The sequence below is a fragment of the Syngnathoides biaculeatus genome, chromosome 11 (genome assembly GCF_019802595.1).
Source record: "Syngnathoides biaculeatus isolate LvHL_M chromosome 11, ASM1980259v1, whole genome shotgun sequence".
Taxonomy (NCBI): Eukaryota; Metazoa; Chordata; class Actinopteri; order Syngnathiformes; family Syngnathidae; genus Syngnathoides; species Syngnathoides biaculeatus.
The window spans coordinates 16,446,309-16,460,617 of record NC_084650.1 but is presented as its reverse complement, the minus strand read 5'-3'; the positions used below and the strand labels follow the sequence as shown (position 1 = coordinate 16,460,617).

Below are 14,309 nucleotides of genomic sequence, written 5' to 3'. Positions count from 1 at the left end.
TTAATTTTTGGACACTCTAAATTGCCCATAGGTGTGATTGTGAGTGCGGCTGTTGGTCTCCATGTGCCCTGCGATTGGCTGGCAACCAGTTCAGAGTGTACCCCGCCTCCTTTCCCGTTGACAGCTGGGATAGGCTCCAGCACTCCCCGTGACCCTCGTGAGGATAAGCGGCAAAGAAAATGGATGGATGGATGAACGACTGTTATCCTAGCCTCTTTGCTTCACATGAATTTGTGTTTACAGTAGATCAATTTTGTACTTTCATTAGTTTAATTTGGACTTGTATTTGTCATTTTTTTTATATAATTCTTTTAGATGTTATGTTGAGGACCAAATTCCATTGCATTTTTGGGATTATTTACTGTATCTTGCTACAAGCAAAAGCTGATACATTTATTATAGCAGCTACTTTTTTTAACTTTCAAATTTGCACTTATTTTATTCTTTTGGTTGCTTTAAATAGTGTATTTTGACACAATATAACAGAATCTTGCTCTATATCACAAAATATACAAATTTCGGTGTTTGCCCATTTTCTCAATGCATGCTCCATGATATCTCCCTTGTATTAAATTTGTATGTGCGTCATGTGGATGTGTCCATTTTGTGGCAGAGCTATCAATAAAACATCCACCACGTGCCAAGAGATGTTATTATGCTCATCTCCGGAGTAATCTCCCCACTTGCCCCACAAAAAAAAAAAAAGTGATCCAGCACCGGGGTTCTGTTGGACTTTCCTGGACACTTATGTGGCAAGTGACACAAATCTCTCCTCACCTCATTCTTAATCTCCTCCCTGTGCTCCAGTTAACCCCGTAAACGTAGATGGAAATGCATAATGTCAAAGAAAAATATGGTGGTCATACACAACCGCATACCACATGGATGTTTCATGAACCAGTTTCATGTGCATGAAAGCGCCGCTCGAATCTTGCTTGCTTGCTTGATTGAAGTAATCACAGCATATTTGACAGTCAATTTAATGAATATGTTGAAAGCATAACTTCAATAGGAATATGTTTTAAGAGTAGGTAGAAAGAAGAGAACATTCGAAAACTGACTTTCAAGACTACGCTTAATGTACAAGTTCAAGTACAGAACATGTTTAAAAAGTACCTGGCTGTAGGTTCAAAGAGTACAATCAACAATTATGTTCAAATCGATGAGTGTTCTTTGAAAATAGTATTTAAAGACCACGTGTAAAGAGTACATTTAAAGAGTACGGTCAAAGTCCAGCATCAAAAGGAAGGTTCAAAGTCATAAATATATTTTCAAGTTCAAATTGTGTTTGAAAAGTGTGTTCAAACAGTAACTTAAAAAGACGAGCCAGATCCAGTTTTTAGGATAAAACACTCATTGCTAAGACACCGCCCCTTCTTCCCTCTCTGCTCACCATGCATACCACCACCCGCACTGTCCCTTCCAGCGATTTTATTCACCTCTTGGTTCCCAAACGTCACACTGCTTTCAGTAAATGTTTTCGGTTGTCTGCTTGGAGTTGCAAATGAGAACCTCTTCTCAGTCGCGTTTAAAGGTTGAACAAACTAAAATAAACTGTACGCTCGAGTGCGTTCAAAATCAAGGTTAGAAGAGTACTTTTTAAAAGTTCAAAAGCGTACAATTTCAGGGTATGTCAAAATACTTAGTTTAAAGAGTACTTTTGAAGAGTACGTTTAAGGGTATGCATAAACAATGTTTCAAATATGCATAAAGCGCTCCGTAAGTAACTTTAAAGCACATGTTTAAAGAGTATCGTAATTCCCAGCCTACAGGACGCACCTGGTTATAAGCCTCACCCAGTACATTTGTACAGGAAATAACATTTGGTGCATACATACGCCGAAGCTGTGTAAAAGCCACAATTGCCCACATTGAAACCCAAATTGAAACAGGAGATATTTACAAAGAAAGACTGTAAACAGACTTTAACGCTAGCATCACCAGGTTAACACCAACGTTGCGTTAAAGCTAATGCTAGCGCCGCACTAAACACTACTGCTAGCCCCTCTCTACCAGCGCCGGTAAAAAAAAAAAAAAAAACACATACTGGTAAAAATCACTGAGACACGGCAGTAACACGCTAGCGCTTGACCGGTAAAAGTCACTTCCTCGGCACATATCTTCCACCGGTCTCACTCTTACGTTTTCCGCTCGAGTGCCCCCTTGCGGCTGTTAGAAAAAAAAAATGCACAAATTAGCCGCATCACCCCGTAAACCGCAGGGTTGAAAGCGTGTGAAAAAAGTCACGGCTTACAGGCCGGAAATTACGGTACCTTCAAATTGTACGTTTCAGGATAGTCTTTAAAAAAAGAGCAGAAAATAAATTTCTCATATTTATTTTCAGCGAGAAATCATCAAATATTTCTGCCTGCGTACTAACTCTCCATTCTTAGTGTAAAAGGGGATGGTCACGACGGTGCACGCAGTTAAGTCCGCAAAAAAAAAAAAAAAAAAAAAAAACGAGAATTGATGATTGTAAAGGTTGCATCGAAGCGCACACACAAGGTTCCCGAACACGTTTTGGGTGTCTGACTCAAGCGTGGCCCTGGCAGATGAGAACAGCCTTGGCAAGTGCGAGAACATCCGTCGCCGTGACAATAACGACAGTGAGCAGGGTGACGATGGCCTCTGGACTGGCTTTGTGTCGCGTTTGTGTGTGTACGGGTGTGTGACTTTCAAGAAACGCGTGTATTGATCCTTTATTATTTCCACTGACGCCCTTAACCAACCCTAACCACCTCCATCCATCAATCATCCAAGCCGCTTATCCTCACAAGGGTCACGGGAGAGCAGGAGCCTATCCTTTCTCTCTACGGGCGAAAGGCGGACTACACCCTGAACTGGTCGCCAGTCGGTCGCAGGGCAGGTATCGACACCGTCACCGAGTGGGAATCGATCCCACGCCGCCCGCACCATAGTCAGGCGTGTGCACCACTACACCATCAGCGACCACCCTAACCACCTGTATGCTTGAAACCCTCTTCCCAGAAATTTGCTTGAAAGCCTAATTTGGAATCCTATTTCTGTTATCATAATTAGAAATGTGAAACCAATTTTAAAATCTAGATTTGAACCCTAACCTTGGTTTTTAAACCAAAGCCCTGGTCTGTAAAACTCATTTTGAAGCCCTAACCTTTCCTTGAAACTCTAAACCTGACTCAAACACATCTAAAACCCTAATTTGCGCTTGAAACTCCCACCTTGACTTCATCCATCCATTTCCTTCGCCGCTTATGCTCACGAGGGTCGCGGGGATTGCTGGAGCCTATCCCAGCTGTCAAGGGGGAGGAGGCGGGGTACACCCTGAACCGGTCGCCTGCCAATCACGGGGCACATGGAGACAGTGAGACAATCACACCTTGGGGCAATTTAGTGTCCAATTAATGTCGCATGTTTTTGGAACGTGGGAGGAAACCGGAGTGAACTAACGCAGAACATGCAAACTCCACACAGGCGGGTCAGGGATTGAACCCGGGACCTCAGAACTGTGAGGCCAACACTTCACCAGCTGCCCCCACCTAAATGTGAAACTGCAACCTTCGCTTGAAATATGCGTTTTTAAAATTAATCAATCTCTTCCACAAAAAAAAAAGGAATATTTAAACTTTGCGTCAAAAATGGAGAAGCAACTTTCAGCATTTTAGTTGCTTTCTGCCATTATTTTGCGAAGGCGCAGCGAACGTCGCGTCCATCGAGTGCAGATTGCGGACGTCGCCGTTGTTATTCTCTTCTTCTCTGTCCCCGTTTCAGTGTTCCGAGTTAGCATTCTGAGCATCAAACTAATCTGTGAGTCACAGAGTCCTATTTCCAGTCACACTGTTTATGCCAAAGGCGGCATTAGAGCAAAAAAAAAAAAAAAAATCTCATGAGGGATTTGTGGCAAATAAAACAGCTATTAGGATAGATTAAAGTGATGTGAAAATGTCCACTTACGAGACTGCAGTGGTAATACTGGTTTAACTGGTGTGACAGCAGAGCAACTGGGCCAATGGATGACTTCTTATTTCAATGATTATTGGTGCCAAAAGTTATGCATCAGTCACTATTGCAGACTCTATCAATCTATAGAAATTAACTTCCGGAGCAATTTTACATCATTTAAAAAAATATAAAGAACATTACGGCGAGGCAGTTGTTGTCGTATATTACGTAAAAAAAAAAAAAAAAAAGAAAATCATCATTTTGTTTAATCACACACCATAATCATTCCTTAAATCATAAATAGTTATTTCAGTTTATATAACCTTTATATAACCAGGGATTATCCCATCGAGACTCAGTCTATTGTCAAATGGTGGCCAAGACAGCATCATAAGATCCATCATTCATCCATCCATTTTCTTCGCCGCCTATCCTCACAAGGGTCACGGGGAGTGCTGGAGCCTATCCCAGTTTGTCAACGGGCTGGAGGCAGGGTACACCCTGAACTGGTTGCCAGCCAATCGCAGAGCACATTGAGACAAACAGACGCAGTCCTTGGAGCAATTTAGAATGTCCAATGAATGTTGCATGTTTTTGGAATGTGGGAGGAAACCGGAGTGCCCGGAGGAAAACCTACACAGAGCTCATGCAAACTCCACACAGGCGGGTTAAGGGTTTGAACTCGGGACCTCAGAACGGTGAGGCCAACACTTTACCGGCTGATCCATCGTGCCGCCCGCACCATAATAGTTCCAAATATACACATTTGGAACAATCAGCAGTTTTTGTAGTATGCAGCTCAGGTTCTGACCAAGACAAAGAGGTCAGAGCATAGAACTATAATTCTAAAGTCCTTATACTGGCTTCCATTCAGCTTTAAAATAGATTATAAAGTAAGGTATTGGACGATAATCCGCATTTTATGATTCTCGTCTGGTTGGTTTTATGTCATAATTTGTCAATAGGATTAATTACCTCGATCGGCTCTGCGAGACTTTTACTCCAAGTCGCCTTCACATTATGAATCCAAAAGCTACCGTAATTTCTGGCCTATAAGCCGCAACTTTTTTTCACACGCTTTCAACCCTGCGGTTTATGCGGCGATGTGGCTAATTTGTACATTTTTTCTAACAGCTGCAGGGGGACAACCGGAAAAGGTAAGAGTGAGACCGGTGGAGTGTATGTGCCGAGGAAGTGACTTTTACCGGTCCGGCCCTGTTAGCGTGGGGCTAGCGTGTTACTGTCGTGTCTCTGTGATTTTTACCGGCATGTTTTTTTTTTTTAAACCGGCCCTGTTAGCGTGGCACTACCATTAGCGTTAGCGCAGCGCTAGCATTAGCGTGGCAGCGTTAGCATTAAACTCTGTGTACCATCTTTGTAAATATCTTGTGCGTCAATGTGGGTTTCAACGTGGGCACTTGCGACTTTCACACATTTGTGCCATGTGTATCTACCAAATGGTATTTCTATTACAAATGTACTGGTTGAGGCTTATAACCAGATGCGCTCTTACTGTTAGTGTTAGCGTGTCACTACCGCTAGCATTAGCACGACGGCGCTAGCATTAAACTCTCTGTTTACCGTCTTTATTTGTAAATATCTGGTGTTTCAATGTGGGCGCTTGCGACTTTTACACAGCTGCGGCGTATGTATGTACCAAATGGTATTTCCTTTACAAATGTACTGGTTGAGGCTTATAACCAGGGACGCTCTGTAAGCCGGGAATTACAGTACTTTCTTTTTTGCCTTGTCATGTGTCTTGTGGCGTAGTACTGTAACTATCTGATGACCAATACAGTTTTTTTTCCCCAATGATGTCGGTGAAAAAAACTTTTTCAGGGACTACTTTGTGGTGTCCAAGACAAACAACAGAATTTATTCGCAATCTGGTCCCGAATCAAGAACGACGTGAGGATTGCATCTAAATGTTTCAGCACCAAATTTGATCGGGCACCTGAGGAATGTACACAACATCTTGAATCCTATCTTAAAACCCAAACACAGGCCTGTTGATAGCCTGTATTCAAAACTTTTCAAAGTGCACGTTTCATCATTAGCATATCAATAAATTACAACAGAAAGTTAAAAAAAAAAAAAAAAAAACCAAGCATGTCTTGTCGTACCTGCGAGGCTTCCCAACGTCGGAATTCTCTTCGACCGTTAAAGACGTCGAGTCAAGACCTGGGCCGCGTGGGACGTCGCTGGCAGGTTCCTGACCGGGGGCTAAAAGAGCACAGAAGCAAATGAGAGGCGACGCAGCGAGTGAGCTCGCCCACTTGGACCAACCGAGCCGCTGCAAATGCGCCGCCATCCGGAATAAAACAACCCAGGAAAAAATGTCAGTTCGAGCGAGCGCGGGAGACCAAAACACGCAGTCCTCGCGTGGCCGACTTGATCCTTTTTCCGCCAAAAACACGGCAAAACCGCGGCGGGTCCTCGTGTCGTCGACCCCAACGCGGGAAGACAAGTTTTTTCAGGTATGACGCGAAAAACTGAATAAAACCACTATTGTGTTTTATTTACCCTCTGGTTCCGTTCATGTGTAAAATCAACCTGGTACACTAGAGATCGAGAACCTTTTAGCCTCACAGCTATAAATGCCAAAATGCAATTTCAAAAGAGTTATGCGATATTTTAAAAACTACATACAGGTGTATTTGAGCATTTACGTAGAACCAACACTTTTGGAGGACAATAAGTCTTATGTTATGATGTTAATAACCAATGACGCCAAAAACATTTCTTCGCATTAATGTGACTTAGGGTTTTGCTGATGGCTTTATAGTCTTTAATAGGTCGTTAGCTTAATCTTCATGGATGCGTTGAGACTTCCCTCCGTTAATCGTGAACGTAACTCAATTTGATTTGCCATCGCGATGGTACGATGGCGAACAGTTCTCGCCAACAATAGCGTGTCTTTAATTCGTTTGATTATCTTGCTTTCATGCGAAAAGTTGTCAAAAAGTTCATTGGCAACGTCAGGCGCGACTGCTTTGGTCTACTCCTCCGTCTGTGAAAGACTGTCCAGTCTTGCCGAAAACTGTAGACCTACCTATCTTTTTTTCTTTTAAGCGATCGTTTGCACAATTATTTGTTGCATCCTGCTCTGCGTTGGACCCTTCTGCGCCTGCGCACATCGACCGCTACGGTGAACTACGGCAGCCCCGCTAGGACAAACCGTCTCTGCTCATTTGTGCTGCCTACATCAGTGATTCCCAAACAGTGTGCCGTGGGAGGTTATCCAATTTTATGTCATTGCGAATAAAAAACATGTTTATTTCCAAGAAATAATGTATATTCAACTATTTATGCCAGTGAGGCACAATGACAGACCGAACAAAAAAATCCTCTTCTATTAGATGCTAGGATGTACGTACAGTCACTAATCGATCCATTTTTGGTGACATTTACTTTTGTTGGTGTGCCGTGGGATTTTTCAATTGTAAAATAAGTGCCTCGGCGCTATAAAGGTTGGAAATCACTGGCCTACGTGACGGAAATGACACTGTACAGTACGTCGCGATGAGGGCTCCTCGAGCCATATTCTACACCAAAAGAACCAGATACGGTCCACGAGCCGTAGGTTTCCCGACCCCCTGCGCTACACGCTTAACCGATCATGTCGCGTGTCATCTGATCACGAAACCATTTTGGATTAGACACGAGAAGCTCCTGAAAACACAACTCCAGAACTTTTGAATTTTAACCATCCTGTTAAACACAGTTGACCCCCCTTTTACTTTTGCTTCTTAGGTACACCAAAAATTAGTCAAGGGCCTAACGCGCTTATCTCTCCCTCTTTCTCACTCTCTCTCTCTCTCTCTCGTGGGTCAAATTGACCCGATGTATCAAGTTAAAAAGAGAAAATGGGAGGCCATTCAATTTTTCAACCAGATTTTAAATTGTCTTATTTCAGAAAACGGTTTGAAAATCGTCAAAAACTCCAAGACGCTGACATATTGACACGGGATTGATGAAGGTTGACAGCACGGAGAAAAAATCAAAAAATAAAAAAACAGTTGACGTGTCCCAGCCGGCTAAGCTGTTTGTCCCCCGGCCGTGATGTCTCCGAGATTATCGTCCGCGAACCTGTCAATGCCCTGATCGATTGCGTCTGGGGGGGATTTGGCCGCGAAACAACTGGATGGCTGTCAAAAAGTGGGTTATGCAAAGTCGCACAAGGTGTGATTTGACGGGAAAAGGGGAGAAAATACCAAATGCGACAAAAATGCTCAAGGATCGATGTTTTGTGTACGTTATTTAGAACATGCCCGCATTGTTACAGTTATTGCTGCACTTGTCATTTTCTCATTAAAAATAACCCTAACCCCATCCATAAACCCTAATGCCTTACCCTAACCCCTACCCCAACCCTAACCCTAGGGACCACAGGAGAACGGACCGTGCACCTCCTTCCTGGGAGAAAATACCAAATCCGACAAAAATGCTCAAGGATCAATGTGATGTGTACGTTTTTTAGAACATGCCCGCATTGTTACAGTTATTGCTGCACTTGTCATTTTCTCGTTAAAAATAACCCTAACCCTAAATGCCTTACCCTAACCATAACCGTAGGGACCACAGGAGAATGGACCGTGCACCTCCTTCCTGTCCTGAGAGGACTGAGAGCATTTACCTCGGATCTCAGGCTGGGAGGGCTCAGCTTCCTCTACCTAACCCGAAACCATGGCTCAGCAACCTTTTTGAGGCTGAGTGCTATATCGTGAGCACGAAGGGCTACGTGACCTGTTTGGGGCAAATTTCTGACTCAGTTCATTAAACGTACATAAAATATTTTTGTTTTAATTTATTGTAGTAAATGACATCACAGGTATTTAAAAATGTTCATTCACCTAAGCAAGTCAGATTCAGAATTTAAAGCACAAATAATAGTAAATTTGTGGCCTATGGTATTTTTAGAACATAGGTCACGGGCGCCTTACATGGTCCTCACGGGCTACCATTCGCCCACGGGCACCATGTTGGTGACCCCTGCCCTAAACCCTTAAAAAGCAGTCAAACCGTTGCTGCCCTTTCCCAAAAAGAAAAATATTTCAGTCATTACATAAATATTTACTTTGGACTGTTCAAACAGTGACACTTGTCTGTGTCATTTCAACTTATTAATGTTCCACTTACCTCAAATTAAAATATTTACGCTGTTCTGTATTAAACGTTTAATTTAATCAACAACGCCTCTGCTCACTGCAGTTAATTTATGCGCGTCATTTTTCCCTCAATTGCTCGAAGACGCAATTAATCAAAGAATTTGCGATAATCAACACGTCCGTCTCCGCGGTTCTTTACAAGGGCGGCTGCTGATCCACCAGCACGAGTAATTTGAGTGCGAGGCTATGCGGTAATTTGCGAGGCAGGTTAATTGAAGAAAAGGTTTAATGAAGCTCCCCGAAGGGTCGGAATCGAGGCCTCATACATGGCTCAGGGAGAGGAAGACACGGTCAAAAGGATCAGAGGGCAGACCAGCAAAAATGGCTCAAGAGGGGTTAATGGCTGCTGGTATTAAGACTACTCATTTGTTACATATGTATTTATTACATTTCAGATTGAAAAATCCTGGCGCAGATTTTTATAACACTTTATTTCATTTAAGATACATTACCTTTACTATATATTTTTTCCATTTCATAGTATAATTTATATTACATAATATATACTTATTTGAATTTTTTAAACTATTGCTGTGGTTTTCATTCCCCATGTATTAGGAATTTTTTTCATTTTGGTTTTGTTCAAAAAATTGAAACATTTTAGGGAACCAAATCAAAAATGAAATGAAAAACAGGTTGTAAAAACAAAATAACCCTGGAAAAACATAACGACATAAAAAATATAATTTATTCAGTTTCATAGTGATATATAGTTAAATCTTTCTTGCACTATACATTTTATAAAGGTTTTATTTATTTTGATAATTTTGATTATATGATTTTATCTTTTTTTGTTCGGGAATCCCCCTCACAAAATTCAAATAGACCCCAAAAACTTAATGAAAGAAAAAAAAAAACCTATAAAGAAAAAAAATATAAAGAAATTACAATTGAATAAAAGTAAAGCAAATTCATTCAGTTTTTATTGTTATCTAGTAACTATCATATCATTAAATTAGATTTTAGTTTCATCATGTGCTTGTTTAAAAATATTTACTTTTAATGTACATTGTATTGCTTTTTTTAAAAAAATAACTGAGTAATAAACAAAATAACTACCCAAAAAAATGAAACATATAGAAATACAAAATAAATGAAATCAATCACAAATAAAATGTAGAAGAAATATAATTAAAAAATGAATAAAATCACCCTCCTAAATTGTGAAATATGAATGAAAAATTCATTGAAACAAAAAAGTAAATTAAGATTCAAATCATGTCCTAATACGCAGCCAAAGTGCAGCTCGTCCTTGCATTGAAAAATCGGTGCAACGGCACCATTTCAACCCACCTTATTAAAATGATTTTTTTTTCTTTTTAAAAAGAATGAAATTGCAACGTTGTGGAAATGAAATGGTCGCAAAGAAAAAAGATCATTAGTATGGCACTAACATTTGCAATTTTAAATTTTTAACAATGTGTCAGAGTCCGATTAAATTCAGAATTTTATGTACTTTTAACGATTGCTTTTCGACGTCTGCCAGGTGTGTTCCAAACATATTCATGGGGGGGGGGCAGGACAAAGTTGGGCATCCGCAAGGTATGCGAGGCGGTCATCTCTCCGTTTGACGGCCCCTAATTAAATAGGACCGGGCTGAGATGAGCGACGGGGCCGTGAAGTCGGATCAATTCCATCGAGCGCGGTTCCTCGCTGGGGAAACAGAAGACCGCGGCTGTCGACAAGACTCAAGTCACTCGTGCGTCTCTGTGTCCTTCAAGGGAACATCCCGTCCCCCGTCCCCCCCTCATTCCTAGAACTGAACAGGTGTCGGTTCACAAGAGAGGTTTGCTTGATTTACTGCCACTCCGAGAGAATACGGCAGATTTACGAGGCGGCTTGTGTGCTTTCATTCCGGCTGCATCACAGTTGGGTTCAGACTTCTTTACTGTACATGCTTTGATGCGATTTATGGCCCAGTTCTGTAGATAAATACAACGCTCGCGGTCCGTAATCTGCTATCGTGTAACGGTGACTAGACTCGGTGTCATGGAAAAATGTATTCAATGTTTTTTTTCTGGGGGGAGGCCACAGAATATTTTTTTTGTAAGGTAAAGGACATGCTTTTACACTAGCCACACGCAGACACCGTAGACAAACGCAGTACGGCTCAGCCTTTCGCTAGCGATGTGCTCTATGGTGGTACAACAAACTTTAGCACATTTGAAATTGAATTACTTGTCCGTCTCATTTAAAATGCTCCTGAATAGATGAATTTAAAGGGCCACTGTCATGAAATGCATGATTTTTCTTATTAATGAGAAAAAACGGCAGCCGACATGGACCCATGCGTTTTGTTCTCCACCGCAAAACATGATTTTGACGTATACAGTTTTTTGTTACTCCCGCCATGAAAATCCTCTTGAGGGATTTGTTTTCGAGAAGAAGCAGGAAGTGACGTAAAGGACAGCGGCGCCCCCAAGTGGACTCGTTTGTTTCCATTAGTTTTACCTCCGGGAAGGTAGCTCCTTGTTCCTTCGTGTTAGCCAAAATGCCGGCTCGTTGCATTGCTGGACATTGCTTGAACACTCGTGAGGATGCATTTACACTTCAAAAATTTGCAAGAGACCCGGTTCGTCGTGAAAAATGGATTGCACGGGTGCAGAGGACGAGAGCTTTGTGGGTTCCAAATGACAGGTAGGTGTGTATACAGCGACTAAAAAAAAAAAAAAAAAAAAAAATTGGGCGGAGAGGTGGTTCGGTCGTGTGCGGGAGGAGAAAGGACCTCTTCCCCCCACGGGTCCTCTCGAGTACGCTACATACCGTCAAACATACTGTCGGGAGTCTGTTGTTAGTTAGAAGTGATCCGCATATCATTTAAAAAAATAATAGTTTGGTGTGGACCACGTAATCGCTCTCTCATAACGTAACAAAAGATCCGCGTACGTATAACGGGCGTGCTAAATGTGTCGATGTGCGGGTCGGACGGCGTCGGCCTCGCCGGCGAAGGCTCCGCGTTGGGCTAGCGGCGGCTCTGAAGAACGCTGCCGACAATGCCGCACTCAGCCGCGTGCGACGACAACGCCGTAAAGCGGCCCGGCTCGGCGGTGTTGTTCATCGCGGACGGCGGCGGCTATGAACAACGCCACCCTGGCTCATTTCACTGTATGGAGTTAAGTTTAAAGAAGGGAAGATTTTTTTTTTTTTTTTTTAATGGATAGCGTGCAAGGACTATAGATTATATCGGGTAAAACTCCATTAGTGCGGCACAGCTACAGTAATTACACTGTAACATGCTATTACTTTCAGCGGCAGTCCAAAGACAACAGACATGCGACACTACATGAATTTAGCATGATAGGAACTAAGCCTCGAGCGCTAGACAGTCTTTATGAAAAGAATTAAAGAGCCCTCGGTGATTTTCTTTTTCTTTATCTGCGCCTCTTCAAACAGACTACAAAAGAAGCTAATTCATCATCTCGGCGGTGTGTTTCGCAGGCAAAAGGAGGATAAAGAAAAAGAAAAAGGAAGACAAAAGACATGGTACGGAAAGACGGGGGGGGGGGATTTGGTTCAAAAGGTCATGTAAATGTCAGCGACGAGTCAGGACAAACTTTTCCTCGCAGGCAGCGGCGTAAAGTTTGGATAAAACAATAAGAAGAAGGGGGTGGAAAAAGGTTAAAGAAGGTTTCAAGAAAAGGAAGCCAGACAAAAGAGACACGGGCACCCGGCTAAATTGGAAACACGGAAATAATGACAAAGTTAAAAAAAAAAAAAAAACAGGGATAGGGTGAGCTTAATATTAGCTCTGCTGTGACGCTCAAAACAAATGAGCTACGCTGGAGGTTTGCCGCCATACTCGTCACTTCATTAGGTACACCTGCACTAATGAGAGCCAAAACAATACTAAAGTGAATTCAGAGATTTCTTTCAAAATACACATTTAAGACTTCAGTTTTTTGTTTCTTTGGCAGGGGCGGGGGTCAGTGACGTACAACCTGCCCCACTAATTAAGAACTTGAGCGCTTTTGTTCGCATCAGTTCGCTAGCTAGCTAGCTGTTCCTACACCCAGAAAATGCATCATTTCCCTTTGGATGGTAAGCTAGCATGACCGCTTTTAGAGCGTCTCATTATCTTGGCTTGAAAAAGCCACACTTTCAGCCACTGGGGGCTTTAAGAGAATATATTCTCACGGCTCAAATGTGTCGGGATGCACAGATATAAGAGAGGTGCTGGTCAAATTGCATCAATTTTTTTAGCGGGGTGAAGTTTCAGTCATTGAGCAAACATGTCCATAACGCTGAAAGGAGAAATCCAGTGCTTTGCATGAACGGTGTATACAATAGTTCATGTAATATGTACCCTATTTTGACATCGTGATGTTAAATCCTCTCTCATTTCATTGTGTTTTGTTAAGATTTTTGTCTACAATTACGAATTTTCAGGGGCGTTGCCATTTTCACATGATCTACGTGGGTGTATGTGGCGTGAACCGTACCGTTCCAAAAGCTGGATTACATGGGACACCATTATGCCCAGCGCCGATTTTATCCTATCCTTTATCCTCATCTGATCAAGAAATAGCAGTATCAGTTGATCGGGAAGACTGAGGAATACTTCCATAGAGACTTGAACCTGTGGCTGTAAATAATGTTGAATATTCGGATGGTTCTTCAGGCGGAATGATGCCGAGTCTGACTACGCGGAGGCCTACGCGCGACATGAGTGCGTAAACAAAGGCCCCTGGGAGGTCTGGGCCGGCAGCCGCAAGCCAAGCTTTCAGGGGACGGAGGCCTTTACCCGAGCTTCGGCGTCTGGGGATAAACGGCCTCGGCTTATGGCCCGCCGCCGCCCGCTTCGTTAGCCCGGGGTGCCGAAGCTCGGCTAAAGGCCTCCCTGGACGTTGAAGCTCAGCTCGCGGCCCGCCACCGGAGCTCGTGGCCTGCGTTCGGTGGCGGCGGAGGCCTTTAGCCTAGCTTCAGCGTCCGGGGCTAACGGCCTCCGCCGCCTGGAACCTTTGTTTACGCACTTATGTCGCGCGCAGGCCTCCAAGTAGTCAGACTCGGCGTCATTCCGCCTGAGGAACCATCCGAATATTCAACATTAATTACAGCCACAGGTTCAAATCTGTATGGAAGTATTCCTCCGTCTTCCCGATCAACCGATACTGCTATTTCTTCATCAAATAAGGATAAATCCCAGAAATCGGCGCTGGGCATAATGGTGTCCCATGTAATCCAGCGTTTGGAACGGCACGGTACACGTCACATACGCCCACG

General features: G+C 42.8%; 1 protein-coding gene across 1 annotated transcript in view; it reads right to left on the bottom strand.

The window, feature by feature from the left end:
* Positions 1–14,309, bottom strand: part of lingo2 (leucine rich repeat and Ig domain containing 2) — a 270,223-nt gene that overhangs the window by 142,139 nt on the left and 113,775 nt on the right. The window contains exon 3 of the mRNA XM_061835769.1: positions 6,045–6,144. The gene's annotated coding sequence lies outside the window, so the exon portion shown is untranslated. The remainder of the gene's footprint in view (positions 1–6,044; positions 6,145–14,309) is intronic.